At 40.1% G+C, this 11,680-nt stretch overlaps 5 non-coding genes across 5 annotated transcripts; 2 read left to right on the forward strand and 3 right to left on the reverse strand.

The window, feature by feature from the left end:
- Positions 1-246: 246 nt before the first annotated feature.
- On the reverse strand, positions 247-329 carry trnal-cag (transfer RNA leucine (anticodon CAG)). Its single transcript has one exon. It is a non-coding gene; the product is annotated as a tRNA-Leu (tRNA).
- Positions 330-2,862: 2,533 nt separating this feature from the next.
- trnas-aga (transfer RNA serine (anticodon AGA)) lies at positions 2,863-2,944 on the forward strand. Its single transcript has one exon. It is a non-coding gene; the product is annotated as a tRNA-Ser (tRNA).
- A 4,144-nt stretch (positions 2,945-7,088) lies between these two features.
- On the forward strand, positions 7,089-7,160 carry trnae-cuc (transfer RNA glutamic acid (anticodon CUC)). The gene has a single exon. It is a non-coding gene; the product is annotated as a tRNA-Glu (tRNA).
- A 1,847-nt stretch (positions 7,161-9,007) lies between these two features.
- On the reverse strand, positions 9,008-9,081 carry trnan-guu (transfer RNA asparagine (anticodon GUU)). Its single transcript has one exon. It is a non-coding gene; the product is annotated as a tRNA-Asn (tRNA).
- A 1,814-nt stretch (positions 9,082-10,895) lies between these two features.
- On the reverse strand, positions 10,896-10,967 carry trnad-guc (transfer RNA aspartic acid (anticodon GUC)). The gene has a single exon. It is a non-coding gene; the product is annotated as a tRNA-Asp (tRNA).
- Between the last annotated feature and the right edge of the window lie 713 nt (positions 10,968-11,680).

An 11,680-nucleotide genomic window follows, 5' to 3' on the forward strand; every position in this document is an offset into this window, starting at 1 on the left:
AGCTAAGCGTTCAGAGGATGTGGGAAAAAGCAAGTCAAGAACAGGTTTTAAAGGACTTGCCACAGACAGTGAAGACAGCAGTAGATATGTCTACTGTGTACAAACACATGGTAACTTTACATCTGTTGAAAATAAAGATGCCCACAAAACCCTGTAGTGGCCATTGAGTTTCTTGCGCGCATTCATGTCCTCTTAAATACATAGAACTGCTTTATTCCCAATATCATGTCTCAGAAAAACAGTAGATGTCAGAAGTGGGATTTGAACCCACACCTCCAGTGGAGACTGCGACCTGAACGCAGCGCCTTGGACCGCTCGGCCATCCTGACTGATCCAACAAATACTTTGTAGGACCTGTCTCAAAAATTATAATATAGTAAATTAAACATGTCACGATACAGTAGGTTCTCAGTCATCCATGTCATAGTTAACAAGGGAAGGTTTCTCAACTGTCAGCCCAAATATATGAAGACATGGAGACATGGAAGAAAGTCACCAGGGTGGCAATCTGTTATAGTACCACTGTATGCATGTGTACCTGCATGCATTTCAAAATGTAGGCCAAGAAAAAAAGAAACAGAGCCATATTCAAACAAAAAAAAGAATTTGACAGCAGAAAGCCCCATTTTAAGGACACACAGCAGACCTACAACGAAATTGTAATTGCACTGCTTTGAAAATAGTAAGAACCTTCTTCATCACAAACCTGACGGTGCAGTACTTGATCCACATGGATCCACTTGCTGTCCCTCTGGCTGTTCCTCTCTCTGTCCCATTTATGTTTTCTTCCTCCTCACTCTCTTCTTCATCTTCCTCACCCTCTGGAATATCCCTCTCTGTGTCAGAGCCCTCACTTTCATCACACGCCCTCTCTCCAAACTCCTCCTCCTCCTCTGGCTCTCCCTCTTCCTGCTCTCCAGTCCCTTGATTTGTTTCTCTCACTGCTGTTTTTCTCACTTTTTGTTTACTAGGGCTCTATACCGCTTCCTCGTTTCATGATAAATATTAAAAGAAGAAAAAACGTAGGGGTATGCATTACATTTCCCTCCCTACTCAACCTGGGCATAAAGCCTGTCGATTACTTTACACAAACGTAGTTATTTGTTAACGCAATGCAACAGCAAAGACGGATGAAGTTACGTGTTCAAAGTACTCACTTCCCGTACTCAAGTAGAAGTAGACTTAATTGTGTTAACAAATACTCTGGTAAAAGTAGAAGTACTGATTTAACTTCTTTACTCAAATACAAGTAACAAAGTACAGGCTTGGAAATTTACTTAAAGTATGAAAGTAAAAGTAGCCTTGCTGATGTTACTAGAGAGCACGCTGAGAAACTTCAGTGGACATTGAGAAAAGGCAAGGCAGCTTTATTTGTATAGCACATTTCAGCAACAGGGCAATTCAAAGTGCTTTACACAAAATCAGTTAAACAGATAAAACACTAGTAAAAACAGTTAAAAATCATAAGCATTAAAAACCGGTAAAACACATGAATAGACAGTTAAAAAAAATAGACACATAAAACACAAGAATAAAAGTTACAGTGCAGCATAATAAATTTAAAGAAATGAGCAGTCATTTAAAGAAAGGCAGCATCAAAAAGGAAGGTCTTCAGCCTTGATTTAAAAGAACCGAGAGTAGCAGCAGATCTGCAGGTTTCTGGGAGTTTATTCCAGATATGAGGAGCATAGAAACTGAAAGCTGCTTTACCCTGTTTAGTTCTGACTCTGGGGACAGAAAGTAGACCTGTCCCAGATGACCTGAGAGGTCTGGGGGGGTCATAGTGTAGTAGCAGATCAGAAATATATTTTGGACCTAAACCGTTAAGTGATTTATAAACTAGCAAGAGTACTTTGAAATCAATTCTTTGAGACACAGGAAGCCAGTGTAAAGACTTCAGAACTGGAGTGATGTGATCCAGTCTCTTGGTCTTAGTGAGGACCTGAGCAGCAGCGTTCTGAATCAGCTGTAGCTGTCTGATTGATTTTTTAGGGAGACCTGTAAAGACCCCGTTACAGTAGTCAAGTCTACTGAAGATAAAGGCATGGACCAGTTTTTCCAAATCCTGTTGACACATAAGTCCTTTAACCCTTGATATATTCTTAAGGTGATAGTAGGCTGACTTTGTTATTGTCTTAATGTGGCTGGTAAAGTTCAGGTCTGAGTCCATGACTACACCAAGATTTCTGGCTTTGTCTGTTGTTTTTAACATTGTTGTTTGAAGCTGAGCGCAGACAGCAAAAGGCTCTTTATTCTTTATTCTTTATTTGCCATTGCCTACATTTTAAATGTCTGTCTGCCAATAGGCCTAAAACATATATAAAACATATAACTTATTTCTTGTGACAGAGACTGGGACTCCAGGTTAATAAGATTCTGACCGAGTAGCAAGATATGAATTCAAGTGGGATTTTGTGAGAAGTCTGTGTATGTTCCCATCCAATTAGATTCAATTTGGTATTGATGATCAAAAATAATAACTAACTCCTGTGAAATTATTTGAAACTTAATGAGGACTAGATTAGGATTTAAAAAGATTTAAAGCTGAATCTGGTTTTCAATTTGGCCCAGGTGTGTCTGTTAAAACACCAACGGAGTCAACTTCTCTCTGTTGATGCTTTGTTACAATCAAGCATCAGGATAAAGATGGGGGGGGGGTTAGCTCTGCTAAGGCTGTGTGTGTGGTAATAAAATAAATAAATAACATTGTAATGGCTACCATACACAATGCATAGGAATCATACAGTGAGGAAAATAAGTATTTGAACACCCTGCTATTTTGCAAGTGCAGTTTAGGCATTATATGGTGTGTTGAGGTGCTACAGGAACATTTCTGCAAACAGTCCTAGCACTGCTTATTACGTTGTTGTGGCCGAGTGGTTAAGGCGATGGACTAGAAATCCATTGGGGTCTCCCCGCGCAGGTTCGAATCCTGCCGACAACGAGCGCTGTTTTTTAAGAGTGGTAGCAAACCAATGACACATCAAAGTATTCCAAATCGCAGATGTGCTTTCATAAACAATATTGTGTTATCTCATAACTACTGGAAGCAACCAGTCTCCACCAATGTATTTCTTATCAATCTGTGTTACAAGATTTGCAGTGAACGTTGTATTGTCCAGCAGAAAGGCAACAGGTTTGTTACTTTTCAACTATGATTTATATCGTAGCAGTGCAAGCATTTTGCCCAGGTTTGATTTCAAGCCACCGCATATTTCAATTTCCTTGCGGGAGTCATCCCAAAAGGATTAATAAAGATAAGTCTAAGTCTATCTCAGAAAAAGTCAAAAGAATTTCAAAATCTTCAGGGGATGTAGCTCAGTGGTAGAGCTCATGCTTTACATGTATGAGGACCTGGCATCTCCAGCAGGTATTATGGTTGAGTCTTTAAAAGAGCTGCAACAGATATTACCTCCTGTGGTAATCTGACTGGTAGACAGCACAACAAGCACTTTGAACATGTTTTACAGTTTCTATTTACAGTATTTATTACCTGTAGTGTAGTATATTTACTGTATTACACTCCAGTTTTTATGGGTGTTACAGCGGGAATAAAGGAGTATGAGCACTGTAGTTTCTTTTTTTATGGATGAAATAATCTCAACATGCCATTAAGTTTACTCTTCAGCAGGTGGAGACATTTCACTTCAGACACTTGCAACATCAGATGCTTTGTTAAACATCAACAGACTGGAAATAGACTTGATACTGATACAAAGCACAGGAATTAGAAGAGGATGGTTTCAATCCCTCAACCTCTGGGTTATGGGCCCAGCACGCTTCAGTGTCTGTGATTGACATTTTCTCGTCACCCTACATGTAGGTGTACCTATATTTAAATGAACACACAGTAGCAAAGCTTATGCAGTGTTTTTTAATTTTACCTGTGTTTTTTTCTGTGAGGGACAACTCTGTCCGGCTTATTTATGTAGCATGGAAGCTAGCGTTAGCTAACTAGCAGCCAGCCTGCTTCTAAACAAATACTTTTTAATTATCTCAACACTTTTTAACAGTCAAACTGAAACACTGGCGGTGAGCTCCAGGTCCTGCAGCTGCTGACGGACATGGATAGCTTCAGACCCGCTCACCACTAGTGTTGGTGGATTAGCAGGCTAGCGTTAGCAAACTAACACCGCTTATAAATAAATACATTTTAATTATCCTAACACTTTAAACAGTCAAACTAAAACACTGGCGGTGATCTCCAGGTCTTGCAGCCACGGACGGACCGCCATCAATGGGTATAATGCGTGCATTTTAAATTACATTTTTATTTTTTTTAAGCGGGCTGGTTGGTTAGTTTGCTAACGCTAGCTTGCTATTCCCCCAACACTGGCGGGGGGCTCATGGGGGGTTGTGCCGCTGCTACCGGGTCTGTAGCTTTCCATGTCCCGCTGGAGATCAGATCCCGTTGAGGTCGGCAGCGGAGATTTCTAGCGATGTTTCCCCGCTGGCCGAGCCCCACTGACGGCGGACCGTCTGCGTCTGCAGCACCTGGAGCTCCAGTGTTTCAGTTTAACTGTTAAAAAGTGTTGAGATAATTAAAGGTATTTACAGTATTTAGAAGCGGGCTAGATGCTAGTAAGCTTATGCTAGCTTTCATGCTACATAAATAAGCCGGACAGAGTTGTCCCTCATCTGAGGATAAAAACCCTGCTGCCCCCTCCCCCCCATCCTGTTGGCGCAGAGCTCCACAGACTAAGTCCACAGGTACAACTTAGTTTTGCACCAAATGTATCGCAAGAAGTGTTGCAAATGTCGAGGGCGCAGACTCGCCGCTGTGGAAAAGTGACTGAAGTGAAAAAAAAAATGAAATAAAGTACAAGTACAGAATTTTTTTCTACAAGCTCTCAAATCATATTCTCTAAGTGCTCACATCACATCTACGCGCTCTCACATTTGCACCATATTTACCTTCATATTCTTTGTTGAACTTTATTGCTTTACAACACCAAAGCAATTAAGCGCTGTGACTAACATTACTCTTCTGAAGTGATTTTGGAGAGGGACGTCAGGTAGAAATACTCTGGTTGACTAGCATGACACCATTGTATTCATATAATAATCAATCCAGGTTAACGTGAATGACAGTGACTGCATGTTGCTTCCTCTAAATTTCAGGTTGTGGTCGACTAGCGAGGCCAGCTCGTCAGTTTGATAAACTGACCAGACCTGCATGCCTCTTGTTTCTTTGGGCTAGTTGTATTAGCTTTAGCCTGGCTGGTAGCAGCTTTCTGCTTGTTTCTTTAAGCTAACTATATTAGCTTTAGCTTGGCTGATAGCAGCTTTCTGCGGTGGGAAATGGCCGGGAGACGTTGTGATTATGTTGCATTAATCAGGGGGTTTAGTTTGTATTTGAGGAGAACATAAAACCCCAACTACTGTAGCGTCACTCACTACCCATCAAATACTATGACATCACTGTGTCAGAGGCAGCTGTTGCCAACGGTAGGCTACTTTTCTACACACGGAGAGCCTCACTTCCCATAACAATAAACCCCATCGGACTAACGTCACATACACACGTTGCCTACATGGCTACCTGTCTTAAAGGGGAACGGTCGGATGGTAATAATCATGTAAAGGAGAAACGGTGAAAGGTTACTTTTCTATCAAGCAGCAAAAAAGTATTAGCGTCAACATCGTAACGTCCTGCAATGTGACTTTCGCGCATGCGCACATCGCGATGTTGATGCTAAAACACAATATTGTTCAGCCCTATCTGACGGTATACTTCAGTAAGCTAGTTTGCCACTTTTATCTTGGGTAATGCCTCATGTAAGTATATCTTAGTTTATTTAGATACCCAACATAGGTTATACTACGTACACTGTATAACAATACATTACGTGTTTCTTTATTTCATCTTACATTTTTGCTAGCCTGTTGTGTAGTTATATTGTTTTTACAATTATCTTTGTTTAATATCTGTGACTCATTACTATCTAAGTAACTGGTCATTGTGTTTTCTCCCAGTTTCACCCTTTGTTACTCAAATAAACGTGTTACAAGGATCCCGGTCGCCAGTGCTTGATGGTGGAAGGTGTTTAGCTGCTGGTCAGATTGCACAGCGTTACGTGCGTGAAGGACAAGACATATTTCATGGTGAGTATTTCCAGGTAATCTCTGCACCTCTAATCTCTGCACCTCTGTTATTCTAATATTACCATGTAATAAATTGAAACAGGCAGTTTTGCATTTTCCACCACTGATTCATGGTTGTTTGACAGTAACTACCGGAAGTATTTCCAGGTAATCACTACACCTCTGTCACTGTAATAGTACTACGTAATAAAATAGAAACAGTTTTGCATTTTCCACCACTGATTCATGTTTTTTATTTCAGAAACTACCTGAAGCATTTCCAAGTAATCACTACACCTCTGTTTTTGTATTATTACCATGTAATTAAATCGAAACAGGCAGTTTTGCATTTTGCACCACTGCCTTCTAAATCTCTAGCCATGAGCCATTTCTTGCCTAAAACAATATTACCAACAATATGTTAAATTAAATTTGATAGATGTAACTCCCTGATTACATCCCAGATTTAAAAGAGCAAGTTTTTCGTTGATTTGTCAAATTCTTCCTCATTAGTTTAACGTTTTAAAGAGTACCATTTCCTTTAAATCAGACCCAGACAGTGTATGTATCCTTTTGTCATCATTGATGGGTCATAAACATTTCATCTGCCTCCATCTCAATAACAATTCTTTTCATTTTTTCAAGCAGTAACTAAACCCCTAACCAACATTTTTAACTGAAAACCAATGTATGTGAGTGTCAAGTAATGTTATTGTTGGATTCAGGTCCAAATTTTGACATTTTAGCGCAATGCAAAGGTGCATAACAGATTTTTTTTCTACATACCTGGAGCGATGCAAAGCAGGGGTGGCCGACTAGTCAAGGAACCGCAAGAGACTTGGTATTTAAGACTACAAACTGACTATGTGACAGATGTGTAATCTGTCATGGCCTGCCTTCTGAAGCTCTAGCCAGGCGCCATTCCTCGCCTAAAACAATATGAGTCATTCCAGTAAGTGAAAAGAAAAACTCACATCTACAAAGATAAATTTGATAGATGTGACTCCCTGATGGTCTAGTGGCTAGGATTCGGCGCTCTCACCGCCGCGGCCCGGGTTCGATTCCCGGTCAGGGAATGGTCAGGACTTGAGAGACTCAGGTGTGATGTTTGAAAGAATAAGTTCCTGGACTTGATTTTGATTTGTCAAATTCTTCCTCATTATTTTAAATGAACTGACAACATGAGTTATATGACTTACAGTTCTCAAAGACGCACACAATCTCAACTGGTTATCCTTTAGACAGCTAGTCTCTTTTTCTTTTCTCTCACTTTTGTCTCTGTCTGGCCTTATGTATTTGCTTGTATTACATCAAGTGACTTGCATACCAATGACCGTAAAGATTAATATGTACAGTACATGGTTTTCAGAACTGTACCTTCAGATAAAGGTAAGGCCACTTGGGTTATCTTTGGGCTGCTCTATATTCACCTGCAGAATGCTTGGAAAACACATACTTACATGACCATAGAATATTTTTAGTTTTCTCCTTTTAAGTAATGCATATTAGTATCTCCATACTTCCAGCCAACAATCTCCTATATTACTGACACATTTCATCTCTCCTCCATCTGTACAGGCTTAGCAATATACTTAAAATATAAAAGTAAAAGTAGCCTTATGAATAACAAAGCTCCCTGGACCAGACACATGTTACTAGATAGCACACTGAGAAACTACAGTGGACATGGAGAATAGACTCTTTATTCTTTATTCTTTATATGCCATTGCCTACATTTTAAATGGCCGTCTGCCAATAGGCCTAAAACATATATAAACATATAGCCTATTTATATTGACAGAGACTGGGACTCCAGGTTAAAAAGATTCTGACCGAGTAGCAAGATATGAATTCAAGTGTGATTTTGTGAGAAGTCTGTGTATGTTCCAATTTAATTAGATTACATTTTTTTTTTAAATAATGGTAACTCCAGGGAAATTATTTAAAATTTAGTGAGGACTAGATTAGAACTGGATTTAAAGCTAATTGTGGTTTCCAACTTCGGCCCAGGTGTGTCTGTTAAAACACAGATGGAGACAACTTCTCTCTGTTGATTTATTACAATCAATCATCAGTATAAACATGGGGGGCAGCTCTGCTATGAATGTGTGTGTGGTAATAAATGAAATAAACAACATTGTAAAGGCTACCATACACAATGTATAGGAATCATATATGCTAGTAAATAATAATAATAAACCAACTACTAATTACATTATCTTAATGAGCAAGGACGTTCAACAATCACCATTATATCGAATCAACAGCCAGGTGTAACCTAGCCAACAGTAGAAGAACGTAAACAAGCTAACTTTTAAATGTACCAGAACTACAGACCAATACAACAACAGGCTTACATGAACTGACAACATCAGTTCTATGACTTACAGTTCTCAAAGACGCACACGATCTCAACTGGTTATCCTCCAGACAGCTAGTCTCTTTTCTTTTCTCTCACTTTTGTCTCTGTGTGCCGTGCGCGCCTGCTCGTGGTGTGAGGTGCGTGTCCGCGCTATTCTCCGACATGGACTCCAAATCACACCTGATAGACAACCTTTAGTACAAAACTAAAGTAACAAGCCAATTTTGTAAAATGTAGGGAGTAGAAAGTACCGATATTGTGGTAAAATGTAAGGAGTAAAAGTAAAAAGTCGCCAAAAAAATAAAGAGGAAAGTAAAAATATCCGCAAAATCTACTTGAGTACAGTAATGAAGTGTTTGTACTTCGTTATTTTGTTAACAAAGTATTTGTACTTCGTTACTTCCCATCTCTGATGACTGTAAAGATTATATGTACATGGTTTCCAGAACTGTATCTTCTGATAGACATAAGGCCACTTGGGTTATCTTCAGGATGCTCTATATTCTCCTGAAGAAGGATAAATCCCAGAGTTGGCTCACTCCAGATTATTTAAGCAACAAACGTCCCTGGGTGGACTTGAACCACCATCCTTTCGGTTAACAGCCGACTGCGCTGACCTATTGCGCCACAGAGACTGCATATGTCTGATGTTTTTTTTTATTTCTGATTCTGATGTAGAGATGGACAAACGACTCAAAAGCATAATACTTCTTGCCGTGACATAACAAGAAACAGTAAAAAAAAAGAGGTCGGCGAGATAGAGTTCAAGACCCTTTTTTCAGGACACCCAAACTTTGTCGCTCAATATGGCAGGAATTCTATGCATCCAGGGCCAAATGTTTTACCATTTCATCCACTACGGGCCCCTAAGGAACTTTACATGTGTTGACAATAAAGATGCTCACAAAACGCTGCACTTGGAATTGCGTTTCTCATGCACATTCATTTCCTCTTAAATACAAAGAACTGCTAAGTTCTTTATTCCCAATATCAACTCTTAGACATTAGTTCCAAATGAAAATACTAGCTGTCAGAAGTGGGATTTGAACCCACGCATCCAGTGGAGACTGCAACCTAAACACACCGCCTTAGACCACTCGGCCGTCCTGACTGATCCAACAGATCTTCAGTAGGACCTGTCTCAAAAATGATTATATAGTAAATTAAATGACATGTCTGACGGGGCGCTACCTATACCATCCAAAGACTGAGACCAACCATTGCAATGTCTTTTGTTGCCTTGTTGGCGCAGTTGGCAGCGCGTCAGTCTCATAATCTGAAGGTCGTGAGCTCAACCCTCACACGGGGCAGGTGTTTTAAAAAAACTAAAAAAACACTACTGCTGCTAAAACTACAGTGACAGGTGGTTTGAACACAAGCACATGAATGGAATTTGTCATTCTTTGGTTATTTCTGAGATTGATACAATGAAAGGAATTATTTAAGAGTGGTAGCAAACCAATGAAAAGGGTTATAGACCATAAATGGTATGTCCTTGGACATACTATCCAAGCAGGGAGATGAGTACAGAGATGTGGGTGCTAGCAAGATGGATGTAGGTTGCCCGTTGTTCATTTAGACTTACCAACAACATTGTTATGATACAAACCTGCTTGAAAAACAGTCAAAATTCTTTTTAAAGACTTGCGCATGGAACACACATGATATGATAGTGTCTGAATTTGTCCATGTCCATACAAGCATGTCAAATGGACAACTCATCTAGCAGAACGTGCAACTCTACGCCTGAACAGGGACTTGAACCTGGACACTCAGATTAAAGTCTGATGCTCTACCAACTGAGCTACCCAGGCTTCAAAAGCAAGTGACTGTGAAATCAAGTGTCGACCTAAATGTAAAACTCGACCTGTTAACACATGAAATTGCTGTTGGTGTTGAGGCCTGAGGTCAGTTAGGAGTCAGTCAGTCGGTCAGTTAGTCAGTAAATCCTGACTGATAATTTAAATTTAGCAGCTGAACCAATCTGGAAAATAACAAGAGATCAATACAGTTGCTCTTCCACCGTCTGCTGCGCCTTGTGAGGTGCTGTTCATGTCCAGTAGATATGCTTTTTCCATTGCTTGACGATATTCCCATTTAGGGTCAGGAGTTCTCCTCCCATGCTGAACACAGCCTGAGCCAAGGCACGCTTTCCCCCCTCATGATTCACCCCAGTGGAAGCTGTAGATCAATGCCTGATAAAGCCAAATGAACCACATCGTCTGCAAAGAGCATAACGGAATTCTAAGGTGGCCAGACTTGACACTCTCAAACTCCTGCTTCGCCTTGTGACGTTTCGTTCATTCCATCGCTTGAAAATATTCCATTTTGGATCAGGAGTTCTCCTCCCATGCTGAACACAGCTTGAGCAAAGGTCCACTTTCCCGAGTAGTCCCACGCTTCCTCGCTTCCTCGAGGCCTTGTAGCATTGGTTAGCTGGTAGAAAAATCTCCCCGTCGGGGAATCGAACCCCGATCTTCCGCGTGACAGGCGGAGATACTGTCCATTATACTAACGAGGAATGACCAAGCTTAATATTTGGCACATCAAGAAATAGGTGGCGCTATTCCAACATTCAGACCACAGTCAATGCATGTAGAAATATTTAGGTTTACTACATATTTGCTATCATTCAAATCCATGACAAAGCATCTGTGACTGAATCTAGTTTAAAATCTCTTTTTTGTAGCTTTTTGAACATTTGCAGTAATCAAATCACAATCAAACTCTGCGAAGTTAAACTCTCCATGACATTCACGGAAAAATCTCCCTGACGTGAAATCGTGGCCAGGCCTGCCGAAGTTTCCCCAGTGCAGTAGTCATCACATTCAGAGATTCAGGAGTATCCTGTCGAAAATTGATGCAGAAAACTAGTCCACGCATTTGTTACTTCTAAGCTGGATTACTCCAGTTCTTTATTATCGGTTGCTTAAAAGAGTCCATAAAGATTCTTCAGCTGATCCAGAATGCTGCAGCACGTGTTCTGATAGGAACCAGGAAAAGAGCACATTCTCCTGGTTTGGCTCTCTGCATTGGCTTCCTGTAAAATCCAGAATAGAATTTAAAATCCTTCTTCTCACCTACAAAGCTCTTCATGTTCAAGCACCATCTTATCTTAATCAAAAAGAAAGTTGATGTCATAATGAATTGTGATGATAAATCAAAAGAAGTTGATGTGTATGTGCATAATCTAAAGAAGATGATATGTATATGCATTAATAAAAACTAAATTGA

The sequence above is a fragment of the Etheostoma spectabile genome, unplaced genomic scaffold, assembly GCF_008692095.1.
Source record: "Etheostoma spectabile isolate EspeVRDwgs_2016 unplaced genomic scaffold, UIUC_Espe_1.0 scaffold00018648, whole genome shotgun sequence".
NCBI classification, from domain to species: domain Eukaryota; kingdom Metazoa; phylum Chordata; class Actinopteri; order Perciformes; family Percidae; genus Etheostoma; species Etheostoma spectabile.